Source organism: Procambarus clarkii, chromosome 33 (genome assembly GCF_040958095.1).
Source record: "Procambarus clarkii isolate CNS0578487 chromosome 33, FALCON_Pclarkii_2.0, whole genome shotgun sequence".
NCBI classification, from domain to species: domain Eukaryota; kingdom Metazoa; phylum Arthropoda; class Malacostraca; order Decapoda; family Cambaridae; genus Procambarus; species Procambarus clarkii.
This window is the reverse complement of record NC_091182.1, coordinates 35,736,129-35,752,124: the sequence shown is the minus strand read 5'-3', so window position 1 is coordinate 35,752,124 and position 15,996 is coordinate 35,736,129. Positions and strand designations below refer to the sequence as shown.

The window sequence follows — 15,996 nt, the reverse complement described above, 5'->3', positions numbered from 1 at the left end:
GGTGCTGACTTTTTAATGTGCATATATATATATATATATATATATATATATATATATATATATATTTATATATATATATATATATATATATATATATATATATATATGCGGAAAATCCACAGAGAAATATGAAAGGAGGTGAACGTTTCGGCTTTGTTAAAGCCTTTGTCAACACCAGACTGACTGTCAGTCAGTCTGGTGTTGACAAAGGCTTTAACAAAGCCGAAACGTTCACCTCCTTTCATATTTCTCTGTGGATTTTCCGCATAAAATGATCAGTGTTTTGTGATCGTCAATTGCATATATATATATATATATATATATTCTGGTTTAGGGCTTCTATCCCTCTAACTATTTTCTTAGCATCAGGGCTTAATTGAAATAGGAGTTCTCCAAAACTCATTTTCGTACTTTTGAGGTGAAGAAAAGAAGTGATTTACTATAGAGTGTATTACACTTATTTATATAATTTGCACAACGTTTCGAACCTCCATGGTTCATTCTCAAGTGAACAGATCTTACAATACTAGTTGATTTTATACCCGCACTGGGTCAGGTGATAATACAATAAAGGTGAAAACATGGGGGGATACATAAGGGATAAATGTGAGGTGAAACATAGAGGCTGCAGAAGGCTTATTGGCCCATACGAGGCTGCTCCTATCTAAACACAAAGATTAATCCAGTGTAATTGGCCTATTATGTTGGACATTGTCTTCTGTGTTGGCATCGATATGTTCTTGTCTTGTCCTTACTCTCATGGTGGGTAGAGTAAATAGTTCCGTGATTTGGGTGTTCATGGTAGGTCGCTCTATTCTTATGTGAATTGCCTCAAGAATTTGTAATCTTCTTGCATCTTGGGTTTTGTCTATTATGCAGGTATTCTTGTTCAACATTTCTCTTGTTAGAGTAATGTCATGGGCTTGTCTCATGTGATTCCTAGGGGCACCAGATTGAAGATGGCATGTCAAACGCCTCGTCAGCTTGGTCGACGTCATACCTATGTACTTACATTGAAGGTTACATCCTTCGTGGGGGCAAGTGTACATGTATACAACGCTTGACTGCTGTAGAGGGTTCTCCGTCGGCTTCGGGCTGTTTTTGATAAGGAGTTCGGAAGTCTTCTTGGTTTTGTAGAATATTATCAGGTTTATGTTTTGATTAGGAGTAGTGCTTTTTACTCCTTTACGGATTATTTCTTTCATTATTCTTTCCTCTTTTATATGTTCACTGTGCATGGTTGATTTGTAATATAATTTTATTGGGGGTGTTGTGGTTTCTGTTCTAGGTTCTGAATTATACCAACGGTCCAAGTGTCTTCTTATAGCAGCGTTTATTTCCGCGTTGCTATATCCGTTGTTCACCAATACCCGAGTTACTCTTTCAAACTCTCTACTCACGTTGCTCCATTCAGAGCAGTGGGTAAGCGCTTGACGAATATAAGCATTGAGAACACTGGCTTTGTATCTTTAGGGGCACTCACTTCTACCGTTCAGGCATAATCCTATGTTGGTGGGCTTGGTATATACGTTGGTGCTTAAAGAGGTTCCTGTTTTTGTTATTAGTACATCCAGGAATGGCAGACTGTTATTTTCACTATTTTCATGTGTAAATCGGAGTACTGACTCTCTCTCTAGGTGTCTTTTTAGGTCAATTAGTTCATCTGAGTCTTTTACTATTACGAATATGTCATCTACATAACGGCAGTATACAGTTGGTTTTTGTCTGCTACTGAAGACCCTATCTTCGATGGTTCCCATATAAAAAATAGCAAATAAAACTCCTAAGGGGGGAGCCCATTGCTACTCCGTCTATTTGTAAATACATGTCTCCTTGTGGACTGATGAAAGGGGCTTCCTTTGTACATGCGGAGTGTGCAGCCTGAAGCATCCAACCAAAGACTGTATAGCCAAGCACAAGGTAAACCAGGCCACAACAGCCAAATATCCAAATTGTGGAGGCAAACATCATGCGTGGATCACAACCTCCTCTGCACAGAAAGAAAAAGTGCAGACAGCTCAGGCCAGGATAAACACAGACCAGCACTACATACACCAACACCAACGTCTGGAACACTCGTGCACAGCCACAACACACACTTTCTCACAGAGCAAAATTTCCCGAATCTATTAATTCCAAATCAGAAAATACACAAAAGTGCTGCAGAAATACAGCAAATGCAAAAGAGCAAAAAAAAGTTACTTTCGGGATCAACACAACAAATATACAGTTTTACCGAGGTCTAGCTGAAAAACATAGTGAAGATCATGGCAGAAACCATTATCAATTGCCTACAGATGACACAGAACGCATCACAGCAACAGACTCAAGAAATCACTTGAGTGATAATGGACAAGATCGTGCAGCAGACCACAGTTACATAAGAAATAGACAGTCTGAGACAAGACGGAGCACAAGAGGACAAACGGCGCAACATGGACATACAGACTACCAACAACAGTCGGGTAGTCAAGACACCAGAACATCAACATTTACAAAAGCAACTGCAAGAAGCAGTGACCACCCAAGATCAACAGAATCTTACAACACAAGAGACAGACAACAACAGCCAATGCAATCTGATATGCAACAACACCAACAAAGACGTATTGAACAGCATAGATGCACAGGTTCCAACAACACAAGAAACAGCCACGAGCAATCAATGCAGTCCGACATGCAGCAATACCATCAACAAAGCGATGGACCACAGTTATGCACAGATTGCAACAATGCCGGGGATGACCACGAGCAATCAGTGCAGTCCGATTTGCAGCGACACGACTTGCGAGGTGGAGAATATAGAGGTCGATTTTGAAGAGGAGTTCTACTAGAACAGGCAACACCAATCGAAACCTTCGTCTGGCCATTACGAATACTGCAGTGGAACATACAAGGTCTTGGATATAAAAACCACACTCTTCAGGAGGCTGCAATCAGCACGAAAGCAGATATAATCGTGTTGGATGAAACTCTTTTTCCCAGTCACGAAATCCTTCAGATTAGCTGGCTATCAACACTATGTTATACCGTATCAACAGGGGAGACAAAGAGGGTTAATAACCCTAGTCAGGAACACCATACCCAACAAGAAAATAGATCCAGTTTCATGTGGGGATGGAGTAGAGGTATTAGCAGTAACAGTGAATATGGGTAATATTGAGCTCCTCATATACAACGTCTACAAGTCCCCTAAACGTATATTAGAAGCAGAGGCTTTGCTTTGGTCACGCAGGAAAATGTAATTATTGCTGGGTATTTTAATGCTCATCATCAACAGTTAGGTGCGACTGGGCCAGACAATGCAAATGGGCGACATTTAGCTGCAGATCTACGAGAAGTACTTGAAATTACACTTCTCGACACTGGGGGAGCCCACTCACATTAATCTTACATTAATCTCAGCAGCACTCAAGCATCAGGCGAAGTGGGAAGTAGACCCGGTGATCACCAGTGACCACTATGCTACTGTCACAACACTAAACATAGAACGACCTCCTACACCACCTACACAACCTAGGTGGAATTTAAAAAAGGCCAATTGGAATATATACCAAGAGGAACTTGAAAAATGGTATGCAACATGCACGCCACCTGAGGATTTGAACATACACGAGACCAATCTGCAGGAAGCCATTGCAGCTGCTGCAAACAAAGCTATTCCAATCATTATCACAGGAAACACAAAACTAAAGAACTATTGGTTCTATAGTAATGAGGTTAAAGAACAGAACCACAGAGTCAACATCTTCAGGAAACATCTAAAGAGAAACCCCACACCAGAAGGAAGAACTCTGCTAAGAGCGGTGATATCTGAAGCAAGACGAGTTTCTAGAGAAGTAAAGGAGGCAAAATGATTTGAGTGGTGTAAAACTCTAAATGAACATAGTAATCTTGGCAAGATATGGGGTCAGATTAAAACTATATCAAGTCGACCAGCCCAACCACAGGCATGTATTCAACCATTGCAGGAGGCTGAGAGACTTGCTCTCCAATTTGCAGAAAGAACAGCTTCATATCAGCTTCCTGCAAGGGTCCGAAGGCAGCAAGAATGATTAAAACAAGATAGGTTGACAGCCGTTCATGAGAGCATAGCTACAAATGACGAATGTGACTGTTTCTTCACCAAACAAGAACTAATCAGAGCCAAAAATGGTGTTAAGGACACTGCACCAGGTGCTGATAACATTACATACTCAATGATCGCACATGCAGGTCCAGCTGGAGAACAAGGAATATTGGACGTCATCACTGCATCTTGGCAGCAAGGCAAACTAACGACCTCTTGGAAGAAAGCAGACATCATACCGATTCCTAAGCCGAAAGAACCTGGCAATTACAGACCCATTGCATTAACATCTTGCATTAGTAAAACTGCAGAACGCATGGTCTTAAATAGGCTACTATGGAAGACTGGAGACCTTCATAAACACATATTTGGCTTCACTAGAGGAGTAGGTACTGCCAACTGCATAGCAACATTACTAGGAACAGTTATCTCAGGTCCAGCTATAGTGATCTTCCTTGATCTAGAAAAAGCATTCGAACTTGCAAGGCCACAAGCAATTTTGCACACCTTAGTTAAAAAAGGTGTAAAGGGAAATATGCTAGCATGGATTCAAGATTACCTAAGTCACAGGTATGCCAGAAAAAAGTTGCAAGGACATGTGTCGGACTACCACTTGCGTGAGAATGGGACTCCACAACGAAGAGTCCTCAGTCCTAGTCTTTTTAACATCCTTATGGAAAACCTTGTTACCATGACATTTACAGAAGGGGTTAAGTTGCTAAGCTATGCTGATAATATAGCATTAGTCATTACAGGTCCTTCACTTCTAAATAAAGTACAAGGTGCATTAGATAAAGTAACATCTGAATGCAGCGTTTTAGGGCTAAAAATATCTGCACAAAAGTCTAAGGCAATGAGACTAGGCGGCAACACTCCAGACAGGCACCTATGCATTCAAGACATCAACCTTCAGTGGGTTACACAATATCAATATCTCGGAGTGTGGATAGATTCTAAAATAACATTCGACAAGCAAATTCAATATCTAAAGGAGAAAGCAAAATCACGACTAAATATAATGAAGGCAATCACAGGGCCCCCATCTAGGAGTGGGACACAAAGTGTTAAGAATGTTTTACATAGACGCCGTTCGTTCCCTAGTTGATTATGCAGCGCCTGCCTTACTCTTTCTCCTGGTCAGTGGGCAAACGTTGAGGTTATTTAAAACGATGCAATTGCGAATCATAACAGGAGCTCCCAGATGTACTAAAATACTGAACCTAAGACTAGAAACCAAGCTAACGTCGATTGAAATAAGGGTAAAAGGGATTGCTGCGTGCATGCTGACCAAGATATTGACTAGACCTAGAATCAGTTCACTTAAAGATATAATCACTAGAGCACTAACTCTGGAAAGAAGAGCCTCCAAAAGCAACAGGTGGACCCATTGTGCGATAAACACTATCAATACATTCGATATAACAAACACAGTCACTGAGAAGGGTGTCGACGAAATACATGCAGACTTTGTTATGCAATCCCCTTGGGAATCTCCGCCAGCAGACTTTAAGATCATGGTTCTTGAAGGAAGAAAGATCCAGACAAATCCTCATCTGCTACGTAACATCGCACAGATGCATATAGAAGCAAACTTGGCATCCAACAGCTTCACTTACTTCACAGATGTATCAGGTGACCAGCAGGGACAAGAAACCGGAACTGCAGTTAAGGCAGGAAACTGTAAATAGTTGGAGACTCTCAAATGGGTGTTCGACTTTACAAACAGAGATGATAGCCATTCAAAAGGCTTTGGAACATGCTCTTGCTGAACACCGACAACATGTTATCATACATACAGATTCGAGAACCGCCATTGAAACCTTGCAACAAGAACATATATGTGATAACATACATCTGATCACAAATATCATATCATTAATGCAAGCACTCAAACGACAAGGCCGACGGGTACTTAACAAGTGGGTGCCAAGTCATGTGGGAATAATAGGAAATGACATTGCAGACGAAGCTGCAAAACTTGCAGCTAAGAGAAGAAATGTAGACATTTACATACCACAGAGTCTATCACAGATTAAGAAAGTAATTAGAAACAAAGCAATGCAAAAGATGTACAGTGACCATAGCACAGCAGTTGAAACATCAGGATCTGCGGGTTGGTACAAGAATTCAACCAACTACGAACCACTTAGTTTGATGAAAGGGAGCAGTAGAGCAACAGAAGTACACTTACATCGCATCAGGCTTGGATACCCATGTGCATGGGAAATAGGCTTACAGGTTCCGGAAGATGAGAGGAAATGTTAGCACTGTGGAGAAATGCCCGACAGATCACAGGAATATTATCTAACACAGTGCACAGTTACAAACCCATTAAGATTTCAACTTAGATTCAACAGAGCAGAAGAAGTTGTTAAACACATATGGCAAAATCTTACTGAAGCGACCATACGAGTCATAAATACTCATACTTCGCCCAAGTAAAACAGAAACAAGCAACACTTATTGGGCCAGCCAGAGGCTTAGGGCCCATGCAGAAATATCCCTGCAAAAAAAAAAATCATAGCGCCGTCGGCATGATGGGTTAGCCTCGGCTACCATCATCTTTTGTACAGTCATGATGGTCAAGGGGTTAAAGTCTCCTGTACACCAGTTGCATAGTGCTCATGGCAGCATGGGTTCGAGTCACTTCTGGGGTGTGGAGTTTTCAGTTGCAAACATGCCTGGGGACCATTCAGGCTTATTTGCATAAATATATATATATATATATATATATATATATATATATATATATATATATATATATATATATATATATATATATATATATATATTTCATCAACACAAGACAGAACACGAAACAATGGGTATTGAAATGGAAGTGATTGTAGAAAGCCTATTGGTCCATATTTCTTGATGCTTCTATATTGGAGTGGAGTCTTGAGGTGGGTAGAATATAGTTGTGCATTAATTGGCTGTTGATTGCTGGTGTTGACTTCTTAATGTGCAGTGCCTCGCAAATGTCAAGCCGTCTGCTATCGCTGTATCTATCGATGATTTCTGTGTTGTTTACTAGGATTTCTCTGGCAATGGTTTGGTTTGAAGTCTTTGGAGTCTTTGAAAATGTAATAAGTTTTACGAAACGTGCTCAAGTGTCGCGTCAGACTAGAAATAAAAATTAATTTTGGAGAATTGATTTTTGAATTACCTCCAACAGTGAAAAGAAATGTACGAAAGATTGAGAAAATTCGTGTTAGAATTATTAATCTTACTTTTTCGGTCATATTTAATAATATATGTCTACAGGAAAGACTGCTACCAAAATATACTAATATATATATATATATATATATATATATATATATATATATATATATATATATATATATATATATATATATATATATATATATATATATATATATATATATATATATGACTGAAAACTCACACCCCAGAAGTGACTCGAACCCATACTGCCAGGAGCAACGCAACTGGTATCTACAGGACGCCTTAATCCGCTTGACCATCATGACCGGACATAAGGAAGTGATAGCCGAAGCTATTTGAACCACTTCCTCGCCGGCACTCGGATGTATATAATCTTATATAACTTTTTAACACTCAACCCACCAGGAGACTCGAACCCTGGCCCACAGAGTGGCAGGTACACACTGTATCCACTGCACCATACTTCGAAGCCATAAGAGAGGTAGGAATTCTGGGGTATATATATATATATATATATATATATATATATATATATATATATATATATATATATATATATATATATATATATATATATGTCGTACCTAGTAGCCAGAACTCACTTCTCAGCCTACTATTCAAGGCCCGATTTGCCTAATAAGCCAAGTTTTCCTGAATTAATATATTTACTATAATTTTTTTCTTATGAAATGATAAAGCTACCCTTTTCACTATGTATGAGGTCAATTTTTTTTTATTGGAGTTAAAATTAACGTAGATATATGACCGAACCTAACCATCCCTACCTAACCTAACCTAACATATATATATATAGGTAAGGTTAGGTTAGGTAGCCAAAAAAAGCTAGGTTAGGTTAGGTTAGGTAGGTTAGGTAGACGAAAAGACATTAATTCATGAAAACTTGGCTTATTAGGCAAATCGGGCCTTGCATAGTAGGCTGAGAAGTGAGTTCTGGCTACTAGGTACGACATATATATATATATATATATATATATATATATTTTGGTAGCAGTCTTTCCTGTAGACATATTTTATTAAATATGACCGAAAAAGTAAGATTAATAATTCTAACACGAATTTTCTCAATCTTTCGTACATTATGCTTCACTGTTGGAGGTAAATCAAAAATCACTTCTCCAAAATTCATTTTTATTTCTAGTCTGACGCGACACGGGCGCGTTTCGTAAAACTTATTACATTTTCAAAGACTTCACAAATACACAACTGATTAGAACTTGCGTTTCCCTGATTTTATATCTACATTTGAGTGAGGTGGGAAGGGTGATGTGGCATTACATTTGAGTAAGGTGGGAAGGATGATGTGGCATTAGAGGATATTAATAGGGTATTAAAAGTATCAACACAAGACAGAACACGAAACAATGGATATTGAATAGAAGTGTTTGTAGAAAGCCTATTGGTCCATATTTCTTGATGCTTCTATATTGGAGCGGAGTCTTGAGGTGGGTAGAATATAGTTGTGCAATAATTGGCTGTTGATTGCTGGTGTTGACTTCTTGATGTGTAGTGCCTCGCAAACGTCGAGCCGCCTGCTATCGCTGTATCTATCGATGATACAGCGATAGACAACAGATAGATAAACAACACAGAAATCATCGATAGATACAGCGATAGCAGGCGGCTCGACGTTTGCGAGGCACTACACATCAAGAAGTCAACACCAGCAATCAACAGCCAATTATTGCACAACTATATTCTACCCACCTCAAGACTCCGCTCCAATATAGAAGCATCAAGAAATATGGACCAATAGGCTTTCTACAAACACTTCTATTCAATATCCATTGTTTCGTGTTCTGTCTTGTGTTGATACTTTTAATACCCTATTAATATCCTCTAATGCCACATCATCCTTCCCACCTTACTCAAATGTAATGCCACATCACCCTTCCCACCTCACTCAAATGTAGATATAAAATCAGGGAAACGCAAGTTCTAATCAGTTGTGTATTTGTGAAGTCTTTGAAAATGTAATAAGTTTTACGAAACGCGCCCGTGTCGCGTCAGACTAGAAATAAAAATGAATTTTGGAGAAGTGATTTTTGATTTACCTCCAACAGTGAAGCATAATGTACGAAAGATTGAGAAAATTCGTGTTAGAATTATTAATCTTACTTTTTCGGTCATATTTAATAAAATATATATATATATATATATATATATATATATATATATATATATATATATATATATATGTCGTACATAGTAGCCAGAATCCACTTCTCAGCCTACTATGCAAGGCCCGATTTGCCTAATAAGCCAAGTTTTCCTGAATTAATAAATTTTCTCTAATTTTTTTCTTATGAAATGATAAAGCTACCCATTTCATTATGTATGAGGTCAATTTTTTTTTATTAAAGTTAAAATTAACATAGATATATGACCGAACCTAACCAACCCTACCTAACCTCACCTAACCTATCTCTATAGGTTAGGTTAGGTTAGGTAGCCGAAAAAGTTAGGTTAGGTTAGGTTAGGTACGTTAGGTAGTCGAAAAACAATTAATTCAGGAAAACTTGGCTTATTAGGCAAATCGGGCCTTGCATAATATGCATGGCCCGATTTGCCTAATAAGCCAAGTTTTCATGAATTAATTGTTTTTCGACTACCTAACCTACCTAACCTAACCTAACCTAACTTTTTCGGCTACCTAACCTAACCTAACCTATAAAGATAGGTTAGGTTAGGTTAGGTAGGGTTGGTTAGGTTCGGTAGTATATCAACGTTAATTTTAACTCCAATAAAAAAAATTGACCTCATACATAATGAAATGGGTAGCTTTATCATTTCATAAGAAAAACATTAGAGAAAATATATTAATTCAGGAAAAATTCGCTTATTAGGCAAATCGGGCCTTGCATAGTAGGCTGAGAAGTGCGTTCTGGCTACTAGATACGACATATTTAATTCCTATCCCGGTGCCTGCAGAACCTTTCCACAGACTCATCATAGACTGTGTTGGTCCTTTACCCTGGACCAGTTCAGGCAACGCTTATATACTAACCATCCTGTGTCCAACCACCAGATTCCCCATAGCAGTTCCTGTAAAGAACTTTACGGCTGCTACGGTGGTGAAACAACTATTCAAGATCTTTACCCAATATGGATTTCCTCGGGAGATTCAAAGTGACTGTGGCACCAACTTCACCAGTGATCTCTTCAAGAAGACACTGGAAAAATTCAAAATCACTCAGGTATTATCCAGCCCCTATCATCCTGCTTCACAGGGTTCTCTTGAACGTAGTCATCAGACTATTTAAGCACTCCTAAAGAAATTTTGCAATAAAACCATGAAAGACTGGGATAAACAACTTGACATCATCATGTGCATTTCAGAAGTCTCCCAAATGAGTCTCTAGGAGTATCTCCTTATGAGATGCTCTACGGACGTAAGTGTCGTACTCCTCTTAAAGCTTTTAAAGACTCTCTACGTAATGTCACCTTCAGTGACCCCCAGAATGTGCCCCAGTTTCTTCAAAACTTAAAGCACATTCTAGAGAGAGTACGCAAATTTGCTAATGACAATCTATTGAAAGCTCAAGATAGGATGAAGACTCATTTTGACCAACACAGCAAAATCGGGAAATTTAAACCAGGAGACTTCGTGTTGGCATATTTTCCTATCCCAGGTTCTCCATTGCAAAATAAGTTTTCAGGACCCTACCGCATCAAGGAGTGCAGAAACAACCACAACTACGTTCTTGAGACTCCAGATAGGCGGCGGAGGACCCAGTTGTGCCACATCAATCTTCTAAAGGAGTATAAAGGTATTCCCCCCACTGTGCTAATATCACTCTCCACTTTCAAAGATCCATACCTCCACAGTGAGACCTTCCCTGCTTCTCTTCCTGAAAGCACTGACTCTTGCTTGCCTTCCAACTCGGAAATCCTTAATGATCTTCCTACCTATTTACAGGACGGTAATAGTGCTCATCTCATCAAAGTTCTTCATGAACATCAGAGGTTGTTCAGCGATGATCCCCAGGAGTGTAATGTGGTTCAGCACGACATCCAGCTGCTTCCGGCTACCCGGCCGATTCGTCAACCCTTCTACCGTATCAGCGTGTACAAAAAGGAAGTTATGCGTGCTGAGGTACAATACCTTCTGGATCATGGGCTGGCCACCCCTTGTGAATTCCCTTGGGCCTCACCCTACATCTTGGTGCCGAAACCGCACGGTAAAGTACGCCTTTGTACCGATTATAGGAAACTGAACCTTATGACCGTCAAGGATGCTTATCCTTTACCACGCATAGATGATATCCTTGACGCAGTAGGTAATGCCAATTATTTATCCCAAATTGATTTGTTAAAGGGCTATTACCAAATCAGCCTGACAAAGAGCTAAGGAAATATCTGCCTTCACCACTCCTTTTGGCCTAAACAGATATGAACGCCTTCCTTGTGGACTGTGTAACGCCCCGGCCACCTTCCAGCGAGCTGTCAACCGCGTCATCTACTACGTCAACCGGCCTTACCATCAACTTGGGCAAGTCCATCTTTGCCAAAGGTAAAGTGCGTTATCTGGGTCATGTGATAGGGAGTGGCAGCATAGCTCCTTTAACAAAAATCCTTTATGCCCGAAACGCTTTGCGTAATAGTGGCTTTAGGCATTGTATGTACTAGCTCTACCTATAAGTCAAACAATCCTTGTAAATATTTATTGTATGTATGTACCTTACCTAAATAAAATTGTATTGTAAAATTGTATTGTTGTATTGTTGTAACAATTCACACCAAAGCCATTCAGCATTACCCACAACCAACGACCAGGAAGCAACTCCTGCGCTTCCTTAGACTTGCATCTTACTATCGTAGGTTTGTGAAGAATTTTAGTACGGTAGCGACACCATTGATTAATCTGACCAGCCCCAAGCAACGGTATCATTGGACCATCATTACAGTCTCCGTGGTGTAGTGGTAAGACACTCGCCTTGGCGTTCCGCGAGCGCTGTCATGGGTTCGTATCCTGGCCGGGGAGGATTTACTGGGCGCAATTCCTTAACTGTAGCCTCTGTTTAACGCAACAGTAAAATGTGTACTTGGATGAAAAACGATTCTTCGCGGCAGGGGATCGTATTCCAGGGACCTGCCCGAAACGCTACGCGTACTAGTGGCTGTACAAGAATGTAACAACTCTTGTACATATCAAAAAAAAAAAAAAAATCAACAGACCGTTGCCTTTGAACAACTTAAATCTCTGCTATGTTCTGATCCCATTCTCGCCTCTCCAGATATTACGAAGCCCTTCATCATCAATGTCGACGCCAGTGGTACCGGCATCGGGGGCGTCCTAATGCAACAACGAGGCGAGGAGGTTCTTCCTGTCAGCTACTACAGCTACAAGTTGTAGCCCCATCAAAAGAACTACAGCACTATAGAAAAGAAACTCCATCGTCCTGAATCTGCAACATTTCGAACCTTACCTACAGGGAAGTCGGTCTATTACCATCTACTCGGACCACAATCCCCTAAGGTTCCTACAACAGGCCCAATTCAGCAATCAACGTCTTCTACGCTGGGTTCTGTACTTGCAGAATTTTAATCTGGAGATCTTCTACATCAAAGGTTCGAACAACATCATAGCCGACGCCCTCTCCAGAGTCTACGAGGTAGAGACAGCTACTCCTACCTCTACACCAGACACTGAAGTAACTTAACCCGTAAGAGCAGGCTTCGGGGGAGAGCTGTTACGATAATCTCCTTCAAGAGAGATTTGGCCTGCTCTTTCCTATCATCATGTTACTTCAGTACATCTACAACATCTAGATACTACAAACAAGTGTAGTACGTATTGAGTAAAATACGTTTCTGCCAAGCGCATACGTATCAGACACTCGCTCTCCACCTTCTTCGATCACCAAACCACCACTTCCAGCCAGCCGCTTCTGATTGGGGAATCGACATCTGCACCTCTGCACTTCAGCGCCATCTACATAGCCGATGACTGAGCCTGCACAAGCCATTGGATTTAGAATATCCTGTGCTCTCAAAGCTGATACAACCATCTGATATACGCTCTGTTTATAAGTGGATGTTCTCAGCCAGCACTTTATTCTCAGCACCTGTTAATTCATTTCTTGTCTTCATTCATTTTAGAGTAACGTCACCACTGTTTTATTTTATGTTATTTTTTGACTATATAATCTTGTTTGTTTGCACTGTACATAGCCAAGGGGTTGTCTTTGTTCATATTTTCAAGTTAATTAAAGTTTCAATGTTCATACTATTAGTTTTGCGTGTTTTCCTTTACTTTACCACAGAAGACAACAGCCAAGCAGTCAACTTTTTTTTTTTGTAAATGTGATAGGCATTGACACCAGCCATTAGGAGGACTGCCGAACACCTACACTTCTTTTTTCCATCACACTATATTTTTATTTTATATATATATATATATATATATACAAGAGTTCTTACATTTTTTTTACAGCCACCAGCTCTCATAGCTTTTCGGGCAAGTCCTTCATCCTATGTTCCCCGGAATACGACCCTGCCAAATCGTTTAGCAACCAGGCACCCATTTTACTGTTGTCTTAAACAGAGGCTACAGTTAAGGATTGGCGCCCAGTAAATCCTCCCCCAGCCAGGATATGAACCTAGGACAATATATATTGGCAGGAATAATATATAGCCAGGACAATATATATATAGGCAGGAATGAGGTGAAATAAGAAACAATGTCTATGGTATTAGACACATACAACTAATACACATAATAACATAATAATTAACAATTAATAAGGTATTATTGAGATAAACGAGTTTCAATGATCCCACTCAAATCTCCCATTGATCTGGTGAAATGGCTTCAACAGATCGATCAATCAAAATTTGATTTAAGTTATACAAACCACTACTAATATTCAAAATAAATGATTTAGTAATCTGTATTAAAGTACATTCAATAATGTTTATATTGAAAATGCTTTCACAATTCGTTACTGAAGAAGCCCTCTCCCAATCAATTTAGTGAGAACTTTCTGACAAATGAACAAAGGACTAGACAATTGGCTGTGTCTTATGGAATATTTATTTTGCAAAATTCTAATTTCTTAAGGTTTTCTCTACTACGCATGTCATTAATCACCAGTAATCAACATCCAGATGACTTCGGCTTCGAGCATACAACTGTTCGATGGTTCTCCATGATCCAGAGGGAAAATGTAAAACCTACATTGGCGGACAGATAGAAGTTAGGTAACAATCACCTCATCCTACCCTTTGCCGCACTCTACGAATAAGGGGGTTAGGTGAATCGTGGAATGAGGTGTTACCACAACAAACTGATGTGGTAATTTTCTATATATATTTTTTTTAAATTATTATACAAAACAAAGATTGTGTGAATATGGGAACTAAATCAAATTTACAAGTTTTATAATTATGAGAAATATTAAGGAAAAAACTAGTTGACTGATCTAAGCTCGGGTTTCTGTAGCAGAAATGCTACAATTTTAAATAATTTTTTTACTAGCTGTATTCGGCCACGCGTTGCTGAGCCACAGCAACCTTCCTTTCCCTCTCTCCTAGTCCTCCTTACCATTCCCCCCATTCCCCCGTCCCCTCATCCTCCCAACCATTCCTCACTCCCACGTCCCCACGTCCTCCCAATTATTCCCAACTTCAGCATCCCTTTGTCCTCCCCACCATTCCCCTCCCCCCTCTCCCACGTCCCTTTGTCCTCCCCCACCATCCCCCAGGTGGGGAGGACACAGGCGTGGCGTCTATACTTATACTCACGAAATGAATGGTATGGTAAACAATACAGCTCAATTCCAACCCAATGTCACACAAAATAATTAAATCAAAATGAAAATAAATCGAAATCTATGAAAATTCAATTTATCAATGCAATTGAAAACACTGAAATAGAATCATAACATATATAGTATAGCGTGTGTTGCTCTTACGTGCAACAGATGGTCCTGTTTCTTAATTTTTTTTATTTTACCTGTCACAGGTGTTGAATCTATACTTATACTTACGAAATGAACGGTATGGTAAACATCACAGATAATTTCCAATGTAATGTCACACAAAATAATTAAATAATAAGGAAAGTAAATCAAAATCTATGAAAATTAATTTTATCAATGCAATCAGAAACAATGAAATGGAATCACAACCTATTTAGTATAGTGTGTGTTGCTCTTACGTGCAACAGAGGGCACTGTTTCTTAAAAACAGAGAGGGTTTTACCTGTCACAGGTGTGGCATCTATAGTTATACTTACAAAATGAATGATATGGTAAACAACACAGCTCAATTCCAACACAATGTCACACAAAATAATTAAACAAAAATAAAAATAAATTGAAATCTATGAAAATTCTATTTATCAATGCAATCAGAAATATTGAAATGGAATCATAACATATTTAGTAAAGCATGTCTTGCTATTACGTGCAACAGATGGTGCTGTTATTAAAAAAAAAAACATGTTTTTACCTGTCACAGGTGTGGCATCTATATAGTAGGTAAATAAAAACGCGAGTATTTGAACTGAACGTTGTGTCAAAATTTCAAAGCAATCTGTGAACAACTTTCAGAGACTACAGAGTGTAGTCTTACGTCCAATAGATGGTGACCTTTAAAAAAAAAAAAAGCATGTTTTTTCCTGTCACAGGTGAGGTATGTATGTAGTAGGTATATAAAAATACGCGCCTATTCGAATGCAACGTTGTGTCAAAATTTCAAAGCAATCGTTAAAGCGG

At 39.3% G+C, this 15,996-nt stretch overlaps 1 protein-coding gene across 1 annotated transcript in view; it reads right to left on the bottom strand.

Annotated features, from left to right (window-relative positions):
* The window catches only part of LOC123765211 (nose resistant to fluoxetine protein 6), a 167,261-nt gene that overhangs the window by 141,965 nt on the left and 9,300 nt on the right, over nt 1–15,996 (bottom strand). The gene's annotated exons all lie outside the window — the stretch shown is intronic.